Raw genomic sequence first — 17,412 nt, 5'->3', positions numbered from 1 at the left:
ATGTTTTGTTTATGTTCATTCAACTAGGTAAGTACCATGTGAAAGAAACAAATTTATATATTGAGCCCTTGATTGATGAGTTGTTGGAGTTATGGAATGGGTTCACTATGTACAACATCTCTAGTCCAATTGGTGAAAGACAATTTCAATTTCATGCAATGCTTCTATGGACAATACAACTTGATGCCCCTTGACTAACACATTTTTGTGGTATGTAAAATTGTTAGCACATATTTGTGGTATGTAATAGTGCTGACACATTTTCATTGTATGTTTAAGTTGCATGTGATAATTGTAAATATGAATCTTCTAGTACACATGTCATCCAATTATACACAATCTTGTAGGTCTTCAAATAAAGGGAATGTTAGAGTAAATAATTATTATTTACCCTTTTACTTAAGTTTACTTAGCTAAATGCATTTATTTATTAGTTGTAGTCTAGGAGTTGTTGACAACATAGGAGTTTGTTCATGCCTAGTCATACGTATCTTCTCACCTACATGGAGGATAATCCACATATGCTTAGTTGTCAACCTTATCTCCTAGTTCTTTCTAGCTTTTCCTAGAAGCTTCCTAGAGGCCTTTATAAATAGGCTCTCTTAGTGTATTTGTGTATCATATTGTAGAGAATACAATTTTCTCATTTTCAAACCTAACCCTTGCCTCTTCTTATCTTTGTCTTCTCTATGACAGGTATTCTACGTACAGGTGATTCGAGGGCTTGTGGATTTGATTTGCATATTTGCTCAAATCCAAAATGGTATCAGAGCCAGATCTATTGTAGCTTGTTCAGTATTTGGAGAAAAATGAGAAAGAGGGTTTGACATAACAGATCTAACATTTTTTGGCATTTTTCTTTATTTTTAGGAGGTGTGACAGTGGCAATTCAGAAAAAATAACTACAAAGGTGATTTTCAAACAACAATATCTCCCTCATACGGACTCATTTTTTCTAGCAATATTTTTTTGTTTTGGGGTAGGATTTTGTGATCTACACATTGGTGTAGGAAGCTTGACATCTCTATTCCTGAATTTTTTTGCAACTCAAAAATCCCATTTTTTGCACCTTCAAAGGCTTCATTCAGGCTCATATGGACACATATTCCAATCTTATTTTTTTTAAAGTGCATGATTTATTATCTACTTTCTAGATCTAGAATCAGTTTGGAGTAATATTGAGATCCTATTTTTGGTGTTGAAGTAGAGGCTTCAGTTTCCTCCCTCTTCACATCCAAAATCTAGGTTCTTTTCTCAGTTTTTGTGCTTTCTATAGTTGTTTCTTTGGTATTTGATGGATATCTATATACATTGTGTGGGGAGCATTTTCTTTTCTATAATTTACTTTAGAATAAGAGCCTTTTGCTTCCGTCTTCTTCTCTCAATGTCAAATGCTTTTGTGACCTAGCTCACATTGCACAACTATCACACCTAAAAAGCACAAATGACTAGGCTTCTCATGTCAAGAGGCTTATAGTCATGTTTGGATGAGAAACAACCTATTCTACAGTGCCCTTTTGAGGTTCTTCAAAACAAAAACAAAATGGATGAGGCCATGGGATTGATAGCACTAAACATTTCAAATAGTTTACTATTTCACTTGGATGGTTTGACCACTCCACAAGCTATTTGGACCAAATTTCATACTTTTTTTGGCATAGTGAATGAGTTTTGGGCAGTTCAACTTGATGAAAAGTTGACTTCTTTGTCACTAGATAGCTTCCCCACCATTGAAGACTTCTTGATGAAGTTCAAATCTCTACATACAGATTTGCAGGGATGTGGGAAAAACAAAATAGATAATGAGTGTATCTTTTTGATACTCTCAAAGTTGCGAGGACAATATCATATCTTTTCTTCCACTTTCTACTCCACTATGGATCCCTTGGGTAATAGACATTAGATGCTATCTTTTGAGACATTTTGTGATTGGTTGACAAGAGAATAGTCCAAGATCACTCAAAGGGATTCACTTACAAGTTCACAGTCATAGGCATTACTTGCCAAGGATACACAGGAGTAGAAGCCAAAGCAGATATCTAGTTCCTCCTCTCAGCACTCTATAGGTCCATCCTCTTCTTCTAAGAAGAAAGATAAAAAGAAGACTAAGACTCCTACCTATTCCTATTGTTAGAAAGGATCTCATGATGAGGCACATTGTTTTCAGAAGAGATTTGATGGCTATGAGAAATAGATTGCATATTTATAAGCTCTTCTTTAGAAAAGCACTATTTCATCTCCATCCTCTTCTACCTCATAGGGGTCTTCCTTTTAGTCTTCATCGATATCTTTGACCTCTACATTAGATCTTAGAAAGGGTCATTCATTATGGGCATCCTTTGCATCCCCTTCACAAGTCCCTTAGATACTGGATTAAGGTGCTTCTCACCATATGGTGTCTTCTCAAGGTGTCTTCTCTACTCTTGAGACTTCTCCCATTTCTCATATTCTAATGGGGAATAACACTACCCTACCAGTCTATAGGAAAGGTTCAATTCCTATCCAAGATGGTATATTCAATGATGTATTATATGTTCCATCTCTATCTGCAAACCTTATCTCGATCTCTCAGATTACATGTAGTGGATAGGGGAAGACAGTTGAGCTCACTGTAGATTTAGTGTTCATTCAAGATCATACAATAGGAGGTCTTATTGCTATAAAGGAAGTTGATCCTTTCACTCGTCTCTACACCTTCTCACAATTTGGTCCACCATCTCCATTGTCGGAGCACACTTATTCTCTTTCACAAGAGCATTATGTGGTGCAGTTAGGATACTTGAACCTTTGTATTGTTCCTGAGATCCATGTTTTGACTTCCACACCACATCTAGTTGAGGAATTTTCTCTTCAACAGGATTCTTCTTCTACTCTGCCTGATCCTCCAGCTCCATTCATTGAGCCTCCAGGTGCACTTGTTGTAGATTCTATAGTGGACATTCATGGCAGTGTCATCACACCTACCTTGGGGATTCCCTTCCAGGATCCTCATATTTTCTCCTTTGAGCATTAGCTAGGTCTTCCAGTTTTACCTCTCATTCAGGGGTTCCCTTATTTTGTTCCCTTGTTTCCTCCACATTGGAGTTTCATTGGTTCGATTCTTTCTCTAGGGGCTCCATTATTCTACGGGGTCTTTGATGTCTTTTCTATCTCTCATGGGGGGTTGGTTGTACTTATGGTTTCGAGAGAATCTCTTGATCCATTTCTGATGGAAGTTGTCCCTGGGGGGTCTTGTTGAGGCCTTCCTTTTTTTTTTTTAGCATGCTTTTCCTTATCTCCTTTTGGGGGAGGGTTTTTCCCATAAGGTTTTCACTCTTTCCCCATTTTCAGAGGTTGCATTTGTTTGCTTTGTACATGGGTACCTAACATGGCCTAGTTGTTGGGACCCATTCTGCATTTTTATCTTAGTTGTTTTGAGCTTAAGTGAATTCCCCTAAGTTTCACTTGAGGGGGGGGGGGGGGGGGGGGGCATCTTAGTGTAAATAATAATTATTTATCATTTTACTCAAGTTTACTTCATTAAATGCATTTATTTATTTGTTGTAGTCTAGGATTTGTTGACAACACAAGAGTTTGTTCCTACCTAGTCATACTTATCTTCTCACCTACATGGAGGATAATCCACCTTTTGTGGACATATGCTTAGTTGTCAACCTTATCTCCTAGCACTTTCTAGCTTTTCCTAGAAGCTTCCTAGAGGTCTTTATAAATAGGCTGTCCTAGTGTATTTGCATATCATATTGTTCAACAATTTACTTTTTATTTGAGAATATAATTTTCTTATTTTTAGACCAAATCCTTGCCTCTTCTTGTCTTTTTCTTCTCTCTGATAGGTTTTCTACGTGTAGGTGATTTGAGGGCTTGTGGATTTGATTTGCATATTTTCTCAAATCCAATAGGGAAAACTTGCATGTCCACTTTGTGGTCCAAAGATGAAATCTCATCATTCAAAAAGTTTAAGAAAGCAGGTGTCCAATGATCATAGAAACTTTCTCCACAAAAATCATAAGTACCAAATTACCAAAAAACATCAATGGGAAGGAAGAGACAACATCAAAGCCATGAAGAATGACACCTCACATGTGGAAGTTGGAATATAATAGAATAAATCGTTGAGGTAATGTCATTTCATCTTATGTAGGTTTTTGTATGAAATTAAAATTTGGATACTATCTATTTTTAGTAATGATGTAATTGATGTTTGTGAAGGTTGTCAAGGCATTGAGGAGCAACTTCCAAAAGGACTTAAAAGCTATCCTAGGTAATTTAGTAGGTTGTCATACTACGAGAACCTCCTAATTTTACATTTGTTTGATACTATGCATATTGGAAATAATGTAACAAAGACACTATGGGAAATATTAGATGGAAGGCATTACAAAGAAAAACTAGTCAAAATTTGTAATGACATTCACGAATCCAATCATACATTGAAGTTTTTCCTTGAATAAAATGACAACAAAAACCACATTAATACGAGTGTCATTCCGTGGTTATTAATGCAAGAACAAACTTATGCCATAAAAAAAAACTAAATTGCCCACAGGATTTGCTACAAATGTAAGCAGTCTCATATCAAAGAAAGGTGATTTTGGGTCAGGGTTGAAAACACATCATTGGCATACCTTCAACAAGGTAAGTCATGTTCTTCTCTATTTACAATAAATTTGTAAAACATCATGTACTTTTGATTGTTTTATTTTATAATATATTGAAAACATCATTTTATTATTACTATAGTACATTCTACCTCTATCTCTTCCACACAACTTCAAAAACATGAGTGTCAAATAGATTATATATGATCTTGGGAAATACATGAGGTTAGAAGTGTTATTTATTACATTTTTTGTATATAAGTGTTATTTGTCTCATTAATATTTTTTTCCCTAATGAATATCTTCTAGGTGGTTGTCATCTAAAGAAATTGATAAAAAAGACATAAAGCATTGGAAGAGAAAAATTCCTTAGCTTTTGAGTGAGATGCAAAATTGTCTACCTTCAACATTTTTCAATGCATAAGAACATTACCTCATACATCTAGTTAAGGAGATTGAATTGTGTGGACCTATACCAACTAGGTCAATGTGGATGGTTGAGAGGCACTTCAAATTTTTGAAGGGTGATAGAGAGAGCATGTTTTTTGAGTTCCATGGTTGAGGGATATGGGGTCTACCAGACCATGGTGTACATTATTGAATATCTTCCCAATTTTGCATCAAAGATCCATGTAGATCACATTTGGTATTCCAAATCCATTAATAGATTTAGAGGGGATTATTTGATGGGGAAAGGTGGATTGAGGAAAGTAAGAGGTCATTATAAGATGTTATTTTAGTTAATTAATTCTTATCCATCATTAATATAAGTTGTTTCTAACTAGTCTATTTATTTTATACATTTTCTCATGAGTGGGATTCACTTAAATTGTATATTGCAAACAATCTTTATTGGATGATGGTATGGATTGAATGAACTAAACAAAATGGTCACTCATTAACTTGGGAAGGTGTTGCTTCATTGGTTAAAGAAGCTCATCGTAATGGAGATCCCAATGTTATGCGAATGGTAATTGATCTAAAAAATGTTTTAAGACATGGAAAGCTACATATAAGTTAATCTATCATGACCCATTTGTTTAATATCAACTCACATATGGATACATAATTTTGACATGTTTGAAAAATAACAAGTCAAGTACCACAAAGCTATGTACTGCAATGGTTGTAAATTTTGCATGAAAAAGGCGGACGATACTAAGAGAGCTTGTGATTCTAGGATAACTGCAGTCTTTGACGTCACTAGTATTTCATCTAGAAACAACATGAATCCTCAACAATTAGTTCTATTCAACTTGATCTTCTTTCTTCAACTCTTTTCTTCATTGGGTTCTCATCTTCTTTATTCTTCTACAACTTATATCTTTATTCATCAAATGCTCCATCTTTTCTCATACACTTTCCCTTAGGGTATATATCATTGTTATGCTCAGTTTATTGCATCAACATCTCTCCCTTTGACAACAATAGCAAATCTTTCTCACAGTAATTTTTTCTTTGTTCTCCTCACATATTCTCTCCCTTTGGGTGTACACATAATCTTTCCCCCTTTGACAACAATGCCAAAGGTAATAATAAACTTCAACTAGAAACTTATATGCCTTGTACCTTGTAGGTACTGGTCACTTGTGTTTCATTACATCATCTTCACAACTTTAGGATAGCCTAAATAGTGAACTCTTGCATCAACTCACAAATAGATATTCTGATAAACCATAAATTATACAATCATGCATCTTCATCTACGAAATACTAGACCTATAATTTACCTCTTAAACATTCAAATGTATCCTTAGGTAATTTTTTAGTAAATATATCTACCATCTTCTCCTTTGACTTCACATACTCCAACCTTACTTGTTTCTTCTAAATATGCTCTCTCAAATAGTGATACTTGATAGATATATTCTTTTCCTTTGCATACATCACTAAATTCTTTGAAATATTCATAGCACTTGTATTGTCACAACAAATTGTTAGAGTATCAGTCACTTCCTCTTTTATTCCTTCTAACAAATGTTTGATCCATGCAATATTAGAGATATTAATAGAAGCTACTACATATTCAGCCTTAGAAGTGGACTGTAAGATACAACTTTATTTCATGTTTATCCATGTCACAAGCCTTTCTTCCAAAAATAAAGCACCACGATTGGTACTATTTTTGACATCAATATTTCTAGCCCAATCAACATCAGTATAAAATATCAACTCAAAATATCCATCTTTCTTGTATCACAAACCATAGTTCTTTGTTCCTTTTAGATAGCTAAAGATTCTCTTCACATCAATCATGTGTTTCTCCTTAGGATTAGAATAAAATCGTGCCACAACATTAGTAAATAGTTTTTCCCAAGATTTTGATAATTTTAAAGGGAGGATACTTGCATTATAACAAGTTGAATTCCTAATTACAGATAAGGAATTCTCTTCTTGAGATTTTCTTTGTGTTATACAAGGTGCAGCTTACCTTCATTGAAAAGATAATCATTAAGACCTCTATTGAGAAATTTTTTTCCCAATGAGTATTTTACTAAAAATATTGAAAAGCTTTAATTTATCTCATGAATACAAGATAAATTTGAATATTAAAAAACCTTTTGATTTTAACAATCAGTATCAACCACATGCTCAAATGTTAAAACAAAGGATGAATTGTGAAGTAATATAGATTTCACCTTCCATGACCTTTAAGATTTAAAATAGATAATTCCAGATTACACAAAAAATGTAACTTCACTCCCACATAATCATACATCGTCACAAATGTAAATCATCATAAATTAGACAATAGTATCTACTTTTGGAAGCTTCAACATGTAAAACTATAGAATTTTACATTAATTTCTGCTAATATAGAAAATATTCTATTCAAAATTCAAAGTGTACAATAGCATGGCAACCTAAGAGGTTCACTAAAAAAACCTCCAACTCTGAGATACGTAAATTTAGGAAATTGAATATAGAAACAACCATAAATCTTGATGGATTGCATTGATTCTTCTGATAATCTATGATTTTTGTGTCCTTGGAGCTCAAATACTAACCTCTTGAGGAATACATCATTAACCCTCCTGAATTCTTTACAAAATTTAGTTGCCTGGAGATCTTTGTAGTATTGATAGATGGTCATTTCATCAGTCTAGGGAATGTGTAGAAGTCCCTCCCATTCCTTGGATGCCACTAGACTGTAGATTAAGAAGAAGTAAAGAAAGAACAACCTGAAACTACTCATAGCTATAAGACCCTTATGTAAATTTTCAGCTATTAAATCAACCCAATCAATGAATTTTTCACCCTCGACAATCTTTTGAATAAAGAGGTACATCCAACTCTCCTAGTGGAAGCTGTGGTCATTACCCTTGACTCTATTTAAAAGTAACACAATATCTACAATTTCTCTAATGAAATTCTCAATAGTCAAGGGTTTGGGCAATCTAGAGCCTCCTTCAATCGGTTTCAAAAGCTAGGTCTATGCCACAATCGAATCATAGTATTTCTTTCTATCACCATATAGGTGTTTTGCTTCCTCAAATGTCCAAGGCTCATAAGGTTCTTTGTGAGGAATTCTTAGAGCCAAATTGACCTTATTGATTTGCACATTCAACAACCAATTCTAGACACTCTATGGCTGATAGGAAGGTGGGGCCTTCAAGTAACCCGCTACTAGCTAATTTGTAATGTATGAGGCCAGAATAGACATTTTTTGCTCGCTCAACTATATCAGCTAGATTCTTATTTACCAAGAAAGTATCTCAAATTTTTTGGAGGGAACTCAAGAGACATGGCTTTTCTAGCTTAGGCATCTTAGGGGGAAAAAAAGAGTCAATACAATCATAGTCTTTCTTTCTATCACCATATAGGCATTTTGCTTCCTCAAATGTCTAGGGCTTGTAAGGTTCTTTGTGAGGAATTCTTAGAGCCAATTGACCTTGTTTATTTGCACATTCAACAACCAATTTTGGACACTCTATGGCTTATGGAAGCTAGCAACTTCAAGTGACCCACTACTAACTAATTTCTAATCTATGGGCCCAAACTAGACATTTTTTGCCCGCTCGACTATATCAACTGGATTCTTATTTACCAGGAAAGTATCTAAAATTTTGAGGAGGGAACTCAAGAGGAATGGCTTTTCTAGCTTAGGCATCTTAGGGCACAAGATGAAACATTTATAGAGATAAATGGAAGCAACTAAATGAAAACTAGGCACAAAAATGACAGAGTAGAGGATAATGCACTTACAATTCTTGATAGAGCCCAACCTTCCACTTCTCTTGCTTACCAATCGACGCCAAGAGCTCAAAATGATTAAATGATCAATTATGCAAGTCAGATGGGTAATTGTAGGAAATGATTTCTTGAAAATCTCAGGAAAGATATGAGAGGGAAAAATTATTTATAACAAGCGTGTCATCTATACTTGACAAGACTTGCAAGGTTGTTTGTAGCTAATGCCTATCAAATCCGCACATAGCTCTACATCTCATGATGTCACAAAATCTAAATGCCACCTTTTCCCACAAAAGTAACTGTACTTTAGCATGATTTTTCACAACTATCCTATTCATTTCCTTTTACGTCATTAAGATCGCCATTGGGTGGGACCCATTTCTTGCCTTGTAAATGAGTTCGTGATTTCTTAATATATAACCTGTGAAAAAACAAGCAATGCCAAAAAACCACAAAGTAAAGGTTGAAGTTGAAGTTTCAAAACAATTCCTACTTCAACTTCAACTTCAAGCATATGAAGTCAGGTTGACGGGTAAAGACCTTGTTGAGGTGACGAGAAGTGGGTGGAGCTAAACTTGAACTTGAAGTAGGTTAAAACTGTAGGTTTGAGTTCAAGTTACAAAAAGGACTCTTGGCTAACAATATTGCACATTGCAAAAAAAAGTGTAGAGTATGTGATCAGAAGAAGATGGACACAATAGATTTTGATTTGCAAAGAAGAATGTAGGGTAGTGTCGATTATTGGAGGGAGATTTTGTGAAAGAATTGGCAAAAATATTTAGAGGCCAAGCAATTATACGACTTGCTAAACCTTTTTTTGTGAACCCTAGGTTTCATTTGCACAGGAAATTTCAAAGGAAAAAATTTGACGATTCAAGAAAGAAATAGAATGTTAATCAGAGGATGGGTTAGCTTGTCAATGATTGGGGTAATTTGTATAAGAATGCTCGACAATTTTCCATTATTGATTGAGGTTTACTTGGATTCGAAGGGATTGCAACTTATGAAGTAGGTTTTCCTAGATTTGAAGGGATTGCAACTTAAAACTTCAGGGTTGACTACAAGTTACAAAAAGGACTCTTGGATAACAATATTGCACACTGCAAAAATGTGTAGGGTAACACACAATACCTACAACATCAGAAATATTTGGTCTGTTACAAACAACATATTGTAGCTTTCCAATCATAGATGTGTAAAGTGTCTGATTTACCTTGGAAGTATCATCTTCCTTTGATAATTTACACCCTATGATCTTCAGTGTGCCAGCTGGTCTTGATTCTTTCGTGCGAAATGTCTTCAAGATCTCTTTGATGTACTTGAAATAAGTTATGTAAATATCATTCTTCACTTGTTGAAGTTGCAATCCAATAAAGAATTTGATCATTCCAAACTTAGACATCTCAAAGTCTTCCTCATTTTATTAGAAAATGTTCTACACATCATTTCATGTCCTCCAAATATAATGTCATCAACACATATTTCACTAATCAGTATATCATCATCAAATTCACTTTTTAGGTATACATTATCATTGTCACTAGTTCTAAAAAAACTAATCTTCATCAAATAAGAGTGAAATCTCTCATACCTTGCTTGGGCTACCTACTTTAATCCATCTAGTGCCTTGGGTAGCTTACATACCATTTGCCTTTGATTAGGATCCACAAAACCTTCTGGTGTTCAATGCAAACTTCTTCTAGTATCCCATTCAAAAATCTAGACTTGACATCCATCTATATAAACTTTGAATCAAAAAGAAAAATATGAAAGTAGTATCCTTACACCTCCTATTCTAGTAACAGGAGAAAATGTTTCTCCATAATCAATACCTTATTTATGTGCATATCTCTTGCCATCTAGTCTAGCCTTGTTCATTGTCACTTCTCCATTTTTATTCAACTTGCTTTTGAATATCCACTTCCTACCAATCACATTCTTCTCCTTAGGTCTTAGTACCAATGTCCATGTATTGTTCTTCTTTATTTTATCAATCTCCTCATTCATAACATTAATCCAATCTTCATTCTCCAATGCATCATTAATTATTCTAGAGTCAAATGCACAACTCAAGTATGTATTATCTATGAACTTACTCTTTGTCATAACTCCAACATCTCTATCTCCAATTATCTAGTTTAGTGAATGGTTCCTTCTAACATATTTTGCTAGTACATGCTCAATTCTTTGTGATTCTACATTTTCTCCACCTGATGTATGCTCAATTGGTTGTTTGGTTGTGGGTTGTTGTTTCTCGATGACTCCTAGTTATTTCTCAAGTTATGTACTTGGTAATATCCACTTAGTACCAATCACATTCTTCTCCTTAGGTCTTGGTACCAATTTCCATGTATTGTTCTTCTTTATTTTCTCAATCTCCTCATTCATAGCATTAATCAAATCTTCATTCTCCAATGCATCATTAATTGTTCTAGAGTCAAATTCACAAATCAAGTATGTATTATCTATGAACTTACTTTTTTTCATAACTCCAACATCTCTATCTCCAATTATCTAGTTTGGTGAATGGTTCCTTCTAACATATTTTGCTAGTACATGCTTGATTCTCTGTGATTCTTCTTTTCCTCCACTCGATGTATGCTTAACTGGTTGTTTGGTTTTGGGTTGTTGTTGCTCAATGACTTCTAGTTATTTCTCAAGTAATGTACTTGGTAAAGTATGAGGAGCACCTTCTTTTACATAGGCAAACCTCTTCTAATCTTCAAGTTCTTTCTTCATCATTTTGTTACTCAAACTCATCAATTCTCATATTTTCACTTCACATCATTTTTTGGTAGCCTTGTTCAAACATTTATATGCCTTGCTCCTAATGGAATAACCTAGGAATATACCTTCATCGCCTTTAAAATCAAATTTTCCATTTCTATCATCTTTTAGAATATAGAATGTACTTCCAGATATTTTAAAATAAATCACATTTAGTATATTCCCATACTAGAATTCATAAGCTATTTTGTTTCCACCTTTCTTCAATTGTACTAGATTTAGTGTACATAAATTGTAGTAATAATTTAGCCTCTCTCCAATAGATTTGCTCCACCTCCTTCTCAATAAACATTGTTCTAAGACAATAAATAATGGATCTATTTCTTCTCTCAAAATTTCCATTCTTTTGTGGTGTCGTCGGTGCAGATAATTGTCTCTTCATTGTATTCTCATTGTAAAAGATAGTAAACTCATAAAACATTAATACACTTCCTCTGTCTTCTTACCTATTTCCTTCTCAGCTCTTTCTTTATACCATTTGAACATTTTAAAATCATCATATTTTTCTTTTAAAAACATAACAAATATCATCCTTGAGAAAACATAAACAAATAAGAAAAAATATTTATCACCATAGTAGCTTTGAACTTTTGTATGACCACATAGATTAGTATGAACTGATTCCAATACATCACTTGATGAGTAAGACTTCCTTTTGAAATTGACTTAGTCATTTTCCCAATTTGAAATTGTTCACACATCACTTTATCAAGTTTGGTCAAACTCAGTAATCCTCTCAGTCTTTTCTTTTAACTCACATTGACTATGTTATCAAAATTAACAAGACACAACCTCTTGTATCATAGCGAAACATCTTTAACTCTTGCAACCAAACACATGTTCTCAATAGAATCCATGTAGAATAGGTTACCTCTTGATTGTTCACCGGTTTGATCTTCCAACAACGTCATATATCTTCACCTTTCTATTTTAAAACTCTAGTCAGTGGCAGGTGTTGTTCAACTGTACTACACTTAATAGATTATACATTAGTCTTTGTAACCAATATGAATTATCACATTTTATCTTGTCATTCATCATAATAGAACCTTTTCCTTTCATGGGACATGGAGCACCATTTTCAAGTTTAACAAATTCACTGTCATAATGTTCTAGATTCTAAAATTTACTAATATCACTAGTCATATGATAAGTGCAATCACTATCAATAATTCATGTATCATTTTTACTTACTTGAGAAATGAGATCCTTTTCTACTTTATATCTTTCTTCTCCTTCAGAATCCTCCTTCATATAAAATATAGACAACTTCCTCACTTTCCTCTTGATCAACATTTTCATACACAGTGTCATCCTCCTTAGCTAGGTAACAAGCCTTCTTTCCTTTATCTTTGTATTCTTTATTTCCTCGGTATTAGTTCTCTCTTTTGTCATTATTTTCATTCTTCTCATGAAATCTAGATACAATGTGACCAACCTTGCTACATTTTTATTAAAAAAATCAAAGGTAGTTTACCCTTATACTTTCCTTTGCCTCTCGGTAGCCTCTTAGCAAGTAGTGCTTCAAGCTCTTCTAGGTCATCGCCATCTAATTCATAATAACTATCATTCTTACTATGATGTGTGCTCTTCTCTTTCCTATAGTTATCAAAGTTATTCTACCCAAAAGAAGTTAGTCTACTGACCAAAGCATCAAGATTAATGTCATTTCTAGATATAGATCTCAACTCTTGGATAGTAGGAACTCTAATAGCATAGATAGGTATAAGAGTTCAAAGAAATTTTCTTACCACAACTTCAATACTTACATATGTACCAACAACCTTAGGAACCACCTTTTCCATAGCCTATAGTTCTAGTGGGGAGGGCAGGTTAATATGTATATAATGGAATCGCTCTTATGACTTCATTGACTCCTCTAATAGAATTCACAACCTCCTTGATTCGATTACTGTATTGCACAATATTTTCACCTTCTTTCATCTCCATGTCATCAAACTCACCTCTTAAACTTTAATCTTTTTCTCACAATGCATTTTGATATCCTCCATGAACTAGTATCAGTTTGGCCCACATCTCCTTAGCAGTAGAACAATTTTTGATACAATTAAATTCAACATTTGTCAAGGGACACAATCTCTATCATCACCAAGTTGTGTTCTTTAATTTCTCTCATCTGCACAATAGTCATAGGACTAGGGGTTGTACTTTATATTTATTCTCTAGGCAATACAATAGAGAGTCACCAATACCATATAAGTATGACCTCATTCTTGTTTTCCATGATGGAAAGTTCTCCTTGTTTAGCTTTGGTACCTCTCTCTTATACATCTTTAAAACTTTAGCTTAAGTCTTCCAAACCTCTTCCTCCAAGCACCAACACTCTGATACTAATTATTAGATAATTGGGAAGGGGGTGAATATATTATCCTCAAGCCCTTTAAAACAATTCACCACACTTATAATAGTGTTAACTTATTCATAGTCAACTCGATAACAATAATAAAGTCAATCAATCTTAGGAATCAAATAAATTTACTTGCAGTACCAAAAATAAGCTTCATTAACCAACATACACAAACGATAAAAGTTTCAACATGTATAAAAAAATAACATTCAAAACATTCATGGACACATTGACACCGGTCTTTTTAGCATGGAAGACCCAATTAGGGTAAAAGCTACCAGGTACTACTCCCGAAATTATTTTCACTCTCTAGAAGCGAACTTGATTTAGAGCCAACCATGTTAAAGGTTACAAAAACACTTGTTAGGTGTGACCCTCTTACAAGATTTTTAACAAAGATCATCTAGACCTTATCACTCTTCAATGAGTGACCTCTCTAAAGGACTTACAAAGATTCAATGGAATGTCACCTTACAATAAGGATTTACAAATAAAAATATTGTTAAGTCCACTTGGTTAAGAGATTTTCTTCTACAATGGTTAGAGAGTAACCACCAAATGATCTGATAAATATGCAACTCACTTTATTTTTTCAAATCTTCATTCTACTCAACATCTCTTCTCACTGACTGGTCATCACATGAACACTTCACTCCACTTGAACTTTTCACTCTAATATGCTCGATAGGATCTCTTTCTACAAATTTTCATCTACTTTACTCTCAACTTGACCATCAAAATTTACCTTCTTGTCTCTTCCTTAAATAGATAGATTTTTGTCACTTCATCTCATGCATTGGCGTTTTCATGAAATCCTCTCATCCACACAATCTTAGGTTTATTGAATCTGGTGCTAGGTAAAATTATTTATGGATCTTGCTAGCTATAACTCCATCTTGGAACTTTTACCTTTTCTTGGACCACAAAACACATCTCAAATCTTCACCATTAGATCTTGTCTTAATTATTCTAATCATTGATCTTGTTAACAAACTTCTTCCTTATCTTAGAATATTCTAGAATAGTCTAATTCTCCACTTTATGTTATTCCTTATCCAATATTTCACAAATTGTTCTTCATTTACCGAACTATGTTCTTCCTTCATCAACCTTCTTCATCACTCAGTTAATATTGTGCTAGACTTACTCGGTTAACACTAGACTCACTTACTTCATCTTGCAACCTCTTCATTTATCGACCACTATCTCTAGCTCAATACACCTTCTCTATTTACTTGACAACTTCATTTCTTCTCTTACCAACTAGACTAACTCGCTTATACATCATTTAACACTTCAATAAATCATGTAAACAATCAAACCAACATTATATTGTCATAGACTAATTCATCAGTTGTCCAATTAGGTTCACATACTCAACCTCACTTATTCAACTCATGTAGTTTAGTTCTGCCCTTTGTCTTCATCATCATGACTTGTCATTCAACAATATCACCTTTACTTTGATCAATATCAATTGTGATCAACACTTAGTTTATCCATTAGGGATGCAAATCTAACAATTTATGGAAAGGTGTTACTCTTTCTTTCTTTAGATTCTTATATGCATAATCTATTTGCTAATTACACTTTTCTCTTTGGGCGGGTTACTATGGAGGAATCACTTTCTATTACATGAGATATTATTGATGATTACTGTTATGATTCAAGTTAGTTTAAGAATGAGGATAAATCCAATAGTTTCTAACATAAAATCTCAATCTTTTAACCCTTTGATAGATTTTTCTCAAATTTTACATTGAATATAGAGAATGGAAAAGGTAAAAGAGATGAAAGCCATACAACATAGGGTCTTATATGCCTTCTATAATCAAGTTAAACTAGATTGTGTATTCAAATGATTTTTTATTCCAGAAAACACAAAAATCCAAAACTTAAGAAACTAGATGATATATTAGATTGATGCCTCAATCAGGAGAAAAATTAATAGAAACAAGATATTATATTGACCATAAAGACATTTATTCAATTGGTCAACTTAAGTTCAACAATAAAATTCTATCTTTTAAGATCGTATTTAAATCTCATGGTAATTTCCATTCCTCAAATTATTCAAGATCAATATCAGCGTAGTTGTAGATGGATTGTCTAATAAGGGTTATCTATTTATCTAGCTAATTAAAAATCATCCTTCTTTAAACTACACAAAATTTCTATAGAAAAATAGAACAAAAAATAAATAAAACTTATAGTACAATTTATAAATATATTGACTAAATATTTTATACGTGGTTGTAAGCATGCTACTTACAAAATGGACTATTTAGACATAATATTTGAGACATAATCTCAACCAATGTGGGAATTTCCACTTCATAAATACTCACTTAAAAACTCAAGACTTTTTACAACTTGACCTCTAAGAACAAATTGGAGCAACAATGTTGACAATATTAAAAATGATTAAAATATTATCTTTAAGCATACCAATAAACTAAATAATGTGTATAAAACTTCCTTTCTACTTCTAGTATCACTAGAAAATCATAGCACAAAGACTATGCATAGATTAGGTTTCCTACAGATGAATAGTATGGAATGCCCTTCATTTCTACTTGTTCATCTTGTATTTTGGGACACATGGTTTAAGTTAAACAAAAATGATTAGCTAATCGAGTGTTGACCACTTTGGCATCTACCATGCAAAACCTATCCAAAACTTTGAGAATTTAATTTTCTTGTGATAACCTTACTTTTTTCTCTCATCTACCTCAAATAATGGTCATACTGGATATACCTATCTTGCTCTCCTAAGTCCTTAATTTCAAACCATTGTTCTAACTATTGTTTTAATTCATAAATCAGCTTCATGTTAGACCTGGAAACTAGTATGATATCAATGTAAAGTAAGAGAATGATAAATGCACCATTTTCTAACCTTTTTTAATACACACACTTTAATGCCCACCCATAGTTTTCCTTTCTATTCTATGTACCGAACTATTTTAGACCTATTCCCATGTATGTGTTAGTTCAGAGATCTTTGGTAGGATATTATTTCATGACTTGGATTATAAATGAGTGTTGATTACTTAGATGATTATATATCATGAGTTATATTTGATGATTTTCATTACTTGCACATTAATGATGTTGTAATTATTCTTAGTTAGTAAATATGATTGCCCTTGTGATGATGTCATATGATAAGCCTCTGAATGTTGATTATTTTATATTGATGATGATGAGTTGTTATGTTTAAATATGCGAGATTTGTACTCAAGAGTCTTATGGTACTTACCCCATACTTGCATGTATATGGTGTGTGTACGTTTGTTTTACTTTTCTATCTAATTTGTCTGATGTGGTTAAGGAAGGGGGTCATACTCACCTTCTAGTTGAGATATACACAATGTACCACTCCATACCATTGCATGTTTATATATATATATACATGCTCATCTTTTATGCAGGTTGCAGGTACCAAGCTTTGACTTCCCTGAA

Source organism: Cupressus sempervirens, chromosome 9, assembly GCF_028749045.1.
Source record: "Cupressus sempervirens isolate cs-2001-9-10 chromosome 9, ASM2874904v1, whole genome shotgun sequence".
Classification (NCBI taxonomy): domain Eukaryota; kingdom Viridiplantae; phylum Streptophyta; class Pinopsida; order Cupressales; family Cupressaceae; genus Cupressus; species Cupressus sempervirens.
The sequence above is the reverse complement of the archived record's forward strand: the minus strand, read 5'-3'. Positions refer to the sequence as shown.